The following is a 9640-nucleotide window of genomic DNA, read 5'->3' on the forward strand; positions in this document are numbered from 1 at the left end:
TTTTTTTTTTTTTTTTGTATTTACATCCAGCAGTGCGGTCGGACTCATACAGAAAAGAGTGCTCTCCTACATTCTTCACCCTCCACAACAAGTCGATTTCCATTTACAACCGCTACTTTTACTACTTTCCTACTGCAAGTGGAGGCTGGTTCTGCTCTGATCAGCATGGCTGGATGTGCCAAGCGCTGCAAACGGGCTGTCGTCAAGTTTGTTTTGTCCCTTCACAAACTGCTCACGGGAACCCTCATTAAAGGTAAGAGCTTGAATCTGTTTATCTAAAGCAACATTTTATGACTTTCAAACTGTGAAAAATGTTCAACGTGGCTTGGTTGCATGGCGTTAAGAGACAGCGTTATTTAAAAGCAAGAGTCCAATCCTTTTATCATCTTTTCAAGCACACCACATGTAACATATTTTTTTTCCCGCTCGCCTTCATCCTCCTTTTGTGTGCGGCTGACCTTCTTCTTTTCTCCTCTGTACGTTGTTCAGTGATGAAAGCAGGCAACTAATAGAGGAGCAGAGATAAAGTTGATATAGGGCACACTTGTGATGAATGTGTGTAATAAAAAAGGAGCAGCCACACACGCTGGATGCTGAGGGAGGAGCGGGTCTGTTGTTATTCATTAGTTGTTTGTGGCTTGCGCACTTGTACATGTGTGTGTGTGTAGTTAACAAGGTCTTTCTTTTATTGCATTGCCGTGCTTTTATTGTGGAAGCAGGAAATTACACACAAAAAGATCTGCCTTGAGGCACATGCACACGCATACACACACACACACACACACTTAGAGCCACTGGACACTTTGTGGGCATGGGCAACATCAAAGATGACACGCATGCATACACATACACACGTGGTATTTCATTTTGCAGTACTGAGAACAGTCTTACACACACATTTTGTAGATGTGCAGTTGCCCTCGAGGTCTCTCGTCATCTGTTTCTCTCAAGTATGCACGCACATATACAGTAGGCTACATACAGGGCATATAAAAAGTCTACACACCCTGGTTCAAATGCCAGGTTTTTGTGTTATATAAAGAAATGCGACCAAGAAAAATCATTAAAAAAAAAAAAAAAACTTTGATGGGCACATTGGTGACAGAGGAAGGAATTTCTAACAGTTAAATAGCAGTCAGTGTTAGCACAAAACCTTCAGGTCTTTGCTAGAAAGAGGGAAAAAATACCTGAGAATCTGAACTCTGAGGTTAATTAAAGCCACTTTAAATGGTGGCACTGTAGCGATGGGAAAATTAAGCTTCATGATACACTTGCGATATCTTTTTACTCCTCTGGATCAGTGTTTCTCAAATGGGGGTACATGTACACCTGGGGCTACGTGAAGGCAGTCCGGGGGTACGTGAATTCACTCCAGGGGGTACGGGAGATTTTAAAATATATTTGAAAAGTATATGTAAATATTTCAGAAAAATAAAGTTCATAAAATTAATTTTATATTCAGTAGGCTATTCAATTTCAGTATCCTAGAAACCCTTCCCCATATTAGAATGGTTTGACCCAACTTGTCATTTGCCACCTAGAATCACCTGTCAATCACTTCTAACCTTTATTTAAACTTTATTTAAAATTCCATCCATCCATTTTCTTAACCGCTTATTCCTCACAGTTAATTAGTTCTTTTTGAGAACAGAGCTTTACGATGATCCCAAAAGAGAACACTTAATGTTGATCATATTTTTTATGTGCACAAATGTCTAAAATGTGTTCAATTTACAACGCCTCTTAAACCAAGAGTGCTGAGGAGTAAAAAAAAAAAAAAAAAAAAGCTTCATGAAGCTTTATTTTTCCAACACTAGGTGGCAGGTGTGTGATTCTGTCGGGATTCCCATTTAACATGAGTTTGAGTGTGAGCAAGTTTTAGCTTTAAGAGTTTCCACTGTACTGTTTTAAAATATCGAAACAAATAGTGATATAGAGATAATGACTCTGCATTATAGTGTTTTAGACACTTGAAAGCAGCTTTGGATTCATGGGCTGAGAAATAGGCACACAATTTAAGAAGAAGATTAAATGTCTTACATTTGGTAGTTGGGAAGATCCTACACAGACCCAACTAATTGTATACAAATAATTCAAAAGTCAATTTCCCATCATCTGTCCCCTTTAAACTCATTTCCATCTACCATCTTTTAATGTGTCCTTAGTTGCTGAGTCTGATAAAATGCCTAACTAGATTTATAAACCGCCATGAGGACATATTGATTGCATTGTCTTCACTCAAGGGCCCCAAAGCCTTTGTTTTATTGTCAGAACAATGCTGACCTCTGCTGGTTGCTTTTAGAACATGCAGTTAACAGAAAGAAAAATCACAGCAAATCCTTCCAGGACGGCCATAAATTCTTAATAGCATCTGGAAAATTGAAGGTCAAAGTCAAACTTAGTTATTTGGACACTCAAAAACAGCTATTTTTGTGCAATTTATGTTCCCCTGCAATACACTGATGTTTTACTTAACGCGATTCTTTGGGAGCATAGACATTCATGTGAAACCATTTTTAAAACATTTTTGTCTGATATGCACTTTCAGTTGGTTAGCAGCTAGGGGGCTCTGTTACTTTACTTGTGTTTCATTTACTGTATGCGGAGAATGAGGATTATTATTAACTAGGCCTATTTAGACATTTGTGGGCTCAAGGCAAACCCGGTCATGTGGCTCTCCACATCTCAGTACTGCAAACATGTTGAATATTTAATGTTTATCATCAACTAAAAAGGGTGAATTTGAGGAAAAATTAATCTTAAGGACTGAGCAAAGAACGAGAACCACACATTTTCAATTCAGTTTCATAATTACTCCATAATTGAACATATCTAACAAACATGGAATTGCATGAGAAGAAAGGATCATGAAAGATGAATCATTTTGATGTTTTTTTAAGCATGTGACTAAAAACAAATAATATTCTAATTACTTTGAATCAAAAGTAATTAATTAAGTGTCCGTTTTTATGAGAAGTTTGCAGTTGTCCCTGTTTGCCTAATCCAGGCAAGTCCGCCCCGGTTATGACAATTATTATGCAAATTTTGCTCATTATAAATGAACGTGACCTTATTTTCTCCTTAGACACAGTGACCATGAGGTGAATTTGTCAAACTACTGCAGTTATCAACTTTTTGTCTTCTTACAAATTTGACCTATACTTTCCCTCAAATTGATTCTGTTCCAGAGACAGCCTCCACTACATTATTTTCTTAACCCTTTTTTAGAGCGGTCAAGGCCAAATTGCCAGAAAACCGCCTCTTGCAGCAGAAACGATTTGAGCACACTTTGGAGCGTGGAGGATTTTTTTTTCTTTTAACTCTGCTGCCTTCGTCAAGCTGCAGGCACCGATTAGACCTAATCCCCATCAACACATGCTCGTCTTTTTACTTTCCTCCACACTGGCTGTCACATTCCTCATTTCTCTCCCCAAAACTTTTCTGTCCTGAGCGTGCCTCTGAGAAAACTCCCCTCCGGCTGTTTTCACTCAACACACCTTTTTGCATAGAAACGCATTAAAACACATGATATCTCACCTCCATTGAACTTGTTTTTGTCTTCGGCTGGCCTCAGAACAGCCTTGAAAAAATGTGGTCGTTCTCTCTCTCTTTCTCTCTAAAATCACTTACCCTTATCTTTTGGAGAGCATTGCTAACTCTCATGAAGTTTCTTCAGACGTGATTAAAAAAAGTGTTCAAGAGGAACAGAATCAAGACACGCTATCAGGACAGTCTTCAAAGGGTCTTTTTAAGGAATAAGCTAGAGCTGACGGGTCTTCGCCTCCCTAAAATTCCATATTATTAAGGATTCATGATATTTTGTATCAGAGGTCACCAGGTTGACCTCCTGAATGTGAGTGTTGACCCATTGAAATCGTGTGACGGATGATGACAGGATAGCGGGCGTCGGCGTGGACTTGAGGGTCTACCCGACAAGACGTTCATTTCATAAGTGCCACATGAAATATTCATCAGTGTCTTTCTCCATCAGATATTCTCTCTCCCCCCCCTCGGTCCTGTGGGACTGAATTGCACTTTTTGTATTCCGCCAAGGAGGGAAAAGTGTGATGGATGTGGCGAAACGAGCATGCGGAGGCAAAGAAAGACAAATGATTAAACTGTGTGTGTTGCATTGCTAATGTGTGTTACTGTGCTTTCATGTGACTATTAGTATGTATGTGTGTACATCTAATGGCGTGAGATTGGTTTAAAAATGCTGTCATATCACTTAACGGCCTTGCAAATGCTTATAAAACAAAAATGGTGCACAAGCAAGACATTTGTGTGATACTAGTACTGTACTTCTAGTTAACTAGTTAACTGGTAGAATTTTTTTTATGTCACTAGTATTACTTAATAGCACACAGTCAACTAGTGCACTGTTTTGCCTCACTAGTAGGATGGTGTTCTCCAACTAGTATGCCAAAGTTGTCCTACTAGTGAGAACAAAGAGCAGCATAGTACGTCTTTCCTCACTATTGCCTTCCATTATATTGTACTATATGATATTTCTCTACACAAATATCTGTATGCTACCAGTGTAGTGTATTGTATATAGTAGTGTATTTGTTTACTAGTACGCAAAATAGTAGAGTTTAATTGCATACTCAGTCGACCAAAAGTGGCACTAGTAATGGGTAAAATGTTCCTGTAAGACAAAGTCCTTCTACTAGTACACTGAATTGTCAAAGTAGTGAGGACAGAGAGGGTCCAGGAGGCTACTAGTATGAGACACATGCATACTAGTTGGGCCTAATAGTGTTTAATTGCATTATAGTAGTGGGACGGACATAAGTGGCACGAGTAGTGGAAACATTTTTTTTTAAGTTAAAGACAGTCATTGTACTAGCGATTTTACTAAATTATAAAGGCTATTGAATAAATGCTCAAATAGCTTATTTCTCCTCACTAGTAAGACAGTTCAATACATTAGTAGAATGACTAGGGCGCATTAGTAGAACCTTCCACCACTTTTTTGACATTTCTGCACACTAGTAGGACAACTTTGGCATACTAATAGGGCAACAATGTTTTTAGTGGACATTTTGGCGCTACTAGGTTCCAGCAGGCTACTAGTATGAAGCACCTGTCTATTAATGCAGCACAGTTATTAATTAAAAATTAAAAATAGAGGGCCCAAAGTGACACCAGTAACGTTTAAAAAAACAAAACATTACTAGCACAAAAGTCATTCTACTAGCGTGGCCTGTTTGTTGGACTAGTGCACTAGTTCATGGAGTTTAAGCCGTAAATGAAGGATGTGGAATAAACGCTGAACCGGCTTTCAATGATTATCACCTCCATCACTCAGCCTGAGCCACGCCCACCAGTCAATGGAGGTGTTTGTATGCGCTGCGCTGCGCACAACACAATACTTCACCTGGAAGGATAATGACTTTGTGCCACCTTAACTAAATTGTGCATTTGTAGAGACAAACAGCGGGACCGCAGGAATAACACAAGCAAGGTGATGCTGCGCGTAAATCATTTGGAGCAGGAGGGAAACCGTAGCGTTAATATTGCAGGCAACAGGTCCAACTTCCCGTTTGCTTGTTTTGTTGTATTCCAAGTGGCGCCAAACTCTCAGCAAGGACCTTAAATCACCTTCTAAACACAATCTTTTTATGGGGATACTTAATGGTGCTCATGAAGTTGAGCTTTTTTCTTTTTCCATTTCTCTGACAGGCGGCATAAAGTATGTAGAAGGTGAATCTGGGCACGGAATCATTCAGGGACAAAGAGACAGCAGCAGTAGCCTTGATGCGACAAATGGAGCGATGGAGCTCTCAATCAATTTAATAATCTTGTAACCTGTTACAAGGCTGCTAGTATGCCATTATTTTTGTTGATAACAATCAGAGATCGGAGATATTTGTCTTAAATGACCTTCTTCACCCCCCTTTTCCCCCCAAATAGACTGCAGTTCGAACCTACTTCCAGCCATCTTCTGTTGTCCTCGTTAGGGTCCTGGTCAGCTGGACTCTAACCCAGCTGACAAATATAAATATAGACAAGCAACTATGCACTCCCACGCATAACGTCAAGTCATTGATGAAATTAACATGCATGTTTTGCACATTTGGGAGGGGGACAGAGAAAAAACACACGGTCGAGATTCAAACCCTGAACCTGAGAATTGGGAGACAGCCTTGCGAAGCATTTACAGCTATTGTAATAATGAATAATTATGACTTATTATTCTGTTGATCAAAACCTCTATGTATAGGCCTGCTTGAAAAACACGGAAATTACAGCACAAGGATAATAAACCTTAACTTTGATTTAATAATAATAATAATAATATTAATAATCATGAACGTTTGACAATAGAATAGCTAAGCCTTAAATTGTCTCCTAAAGTGCAAATTCTACTTTGCCATTGTTTACATTCCCACATTGATTGTGGTCTCGGAGCTTGTGCAGGAGACCCGAGATGGATTCTTAGCAGGAAGTCTTGGCAGATCTCCGAGTCATCCTTCCTGAGTCGTGTGGGGATCACTGAGCTCGCCCCCTCCTCGCAGCCCCCGTCACCAAAATCAATCTGTTGGTTCTGATGACTCAGACAACACAGCAGATCCTTGTTCTTGGCTCTGTATGTTCTCCATCTTCATCTCCTTCCTTTTATCTCCCACCTCCATCCTCCACGCTCATCTCCCGCCTTCATTTCCCCCGCCCCCCCCCTGCCCGCACCCCTCCCGTGTCTCATCCCATCATCGCGCTCCTCACCTCTATGTGCTCGTCAATATGACTGATTACATTCCACCATCATCAGATAGGAGCAGACAGATTTTTTATTCACTGCCTCTTCTCATCCACCTTCCAGACAATCTCGTGTTCTCCTTTTTCCCACCATTCATTCACCCAGAAAGGTAACCTGGCTCAATCCAGTTAAAAGGCCGGATGTGTAATGGTTAATAAGTGATGAGAAAGAGGTCATCCACTCAGTCAGCATGCCAAAATGATCCCCAAAAGCCTGGACAAGAAAGAGGAGCAGTACACGTCAAGGCTTAAATGTTGTTTAACGACTCGTTGCTCTCAATGACAATTTGAGGTTTATTGTTTTTTGCAAGCGTGGTAAACATAGAATAGAATAGAATAGACTTATACTGAAGTACAGTATTGAAGTATTTTAACTTAGTTACTGTACTTATGTAATTTTTTCTGGTGTATCCTTTTGTATTTTTTTTCAAAAAGGCTTTATACTAAAAGAAAAAAGATTTTTTTTTTCTTCTCAGCATGAGCGCTTAGAAAGTTAGTAAAACTGGTAAACTATTTCTGTACAATAATCAACGTAACACAATTATCAATCCAAGTGACTGTAAAAATTAAGTCAGTAAAGAATATTCAATTAGCTGCCTCAGCAAACTTCCGCAAAATTAAGCAATTACAACATTTCATTATTTTGTCTGCAATGGTGAATAGCATGAAATTAGTGATTTAGCAATGGCGGATGATGAATGAGTTTTCTGTCTTTAAACCAAATGTGATCTTTCGTTCACCCCAATGAAATGTTTTGAATGATGCCCGAGGCCATCAGAACCTTCCATTGATTTTTTATGAAATTATACTGTTATCTCAGTTCTGCATTGATGATTTGCAGTGAAGTGTCTGCAACACTTTCTTTGATGGCCACCAAAAGCCAAATTAACCACAACATACTTTTAACTTTCATTCTAGTGATGGAATCGGGATTAGTGTGACACCATTTCACAAATTTAGTAAGACAACGTTAAAAGCACATCAAGTTTGAATTGCTAAATGAGCAAACTATCAAAAATGAACAAACAATAAAAAAATAAAGGCCTGCAATTCATAAATATGTCTGGAAAATTAGCTTACATCACAGAAACATATTACTAAATTACTATGTGTGGCAGCACAGGATGAAATTGCTATAAAAAAGTGCTTCATGAAATGGGTTTCTATTGTGTATTGCATGAACATGTTAAATGGGGATTAGCACCCCCTTGTGGATCCACCCTCTGTAGAAGAGATGCCTTCTCAAAACTCAAATTAAGGTCAGCCATGTCTCAGGAATATTTAACGGGGTTTAGCATAGCATAAGCACACAGTTCATGTATAGACATCAAGGAAGTCCAGGAGGCATTCATTCATTCATTTATTTATTTTTAACAGTTTTTTGTACAATCCAAGTTAGGGCCACCCCAACAAATATAGGAACTGAGTACAAAGTTATGTTTTGTGACTGAGCAAGATGTTATTACTTCACGCGTGACTCGCTTAACCCAAGTAATGACGCCACTTGCTTGGAATTTCGACGGGACTTGACGAATCTTTGCCGCAGTAACTTGGGACTTGATCGAAACTTTAAGGTTCTAATTCACTTGAGACTAATGAACATATATGTGACTTACTTCCACTTGGTGTCTGTGTGGAGGGCATTAGAAGAGAGAGTGGCAAGGTTGATGTGTTCGCAATCTTCAATGACATTCAGAGGACAATGCTGTGGACATCCCGGGGGAAGTTTTACTACAGTATGAAATAAATTATATCAAGTGGTACACTAAGAAGGAGTCAGGACTTTAATAGATTTGTGTAAAAGGGATCAGCCTGCAATGCCTGTCACACAAGTTTCCTTATCTCGATTCTTCGGCTTATATTTTGAGTTGAATCTGTGTGAGTGTGTGTCGCTGCCAGAGTGGACTCAGGCTCATTACAAAAGTGAATAAAAAAGAAAGTGCGTGTTGAGATGAGCTACTGCAAATGTCTGTCATCATTAAGACTTTCACTTGTTTACCTCTGCTTCCCTGCGTGACTTCCTATTTGCATGTAGATGGTCAGCAGCAGCTGCCGCCAATAGCTTCTCATATACGCCTCCATTATGTTATGGCTCTATTACTGGCCTTGGTGACCCGTACCTGAATTCCTTTATTTTTTATTTATTACAGCCACATGATAGATGATGTGATTGCGTTTGATAGTGGCTATAGTCACTGCGCAGCTGAATTATTATTTTTCATATTTCATTGTTCATATTCAGTGTAGACTAGGGATCGAATTCTGAAATTAGGGTGGATCTATTGTTTCCTTCTGCATACAGGGTTTATTTCAGAATGATTTCTTGATATGTGTGCATATATCTGACCTCATTTTCCTGCCAACAGCCCCTAGTGGCTACCATGCTATAAACTTTGCCTGGCAACAAGTGACTGTGCAAACGTTCCAATTTTATTTCATCCGTTTTTGTTTTTTTTAATGTGACTTTAAATGTTGCCACTGAAAGAGAATACAATAGACTACTACGCAAAAGTGCTGCTATGACGATATTGCATGCAACAAAAATGTTGAGCAAGTATATGGAGGTCCCCATCAGGGCTGTTCTTTAACTCAAGTGCTACAAGTGCAAATAGAGACGTAAAACTCAATTTAGTATAACAAATCAATCCACCTTGACAGTAGTCAGGAAGCAGACGAGCATCTACATTCGTCCGTACTGATCCCCCCCCCCCCACCCAAACTTCTCAGACCAACAAATCCCCCCTCCACGTCTGTGCAACAGCGTGTAATGCTTCGTTCTTTACCAGACAGGACTGAGAGCAATAGGAGGGGAGAAACCCAGACGGGGAGGGGAAGATACATAAAGAGGCACGGAGGAATTGATGATGAGTGACAGCGAGAG

The 9640-nt window shown here is 39.6% G+C and overlaps 1 long non-coding RNA gene across 1 annotated transcript; it reads left to right on the forward strand.

Annotated features, from left to right (window-relative positions):
- On the forward strand, nt 1–4139 carry LOC144059642 (uncharacterized). Its single transcript, XR_013295704.1, has 2 exons — nt 1–253; nt 3992–4139. It is a non-coding gene; the product is annotated as an uncharacterized LOC144059642 (long non-coding RNA).
- Nucleotides 4140–9640: the final 5501 nt, after the last annotated feature.

This window comes from Vanacampus margaritifer, chromosome 10 (assembly GCF_051991255.1).
Source record: "Vanacampus margaritifer isolate UIUO_Vmar chromosome 10, RoL_Vmar_1.0, whole genome shotgun sequence".
NCBI lineage: Eukaryota > Metazoa > Chordata > Actinopteri > Syngnathiformes > Syngnathidae > Vanacampus > Vanacampus margaritifer.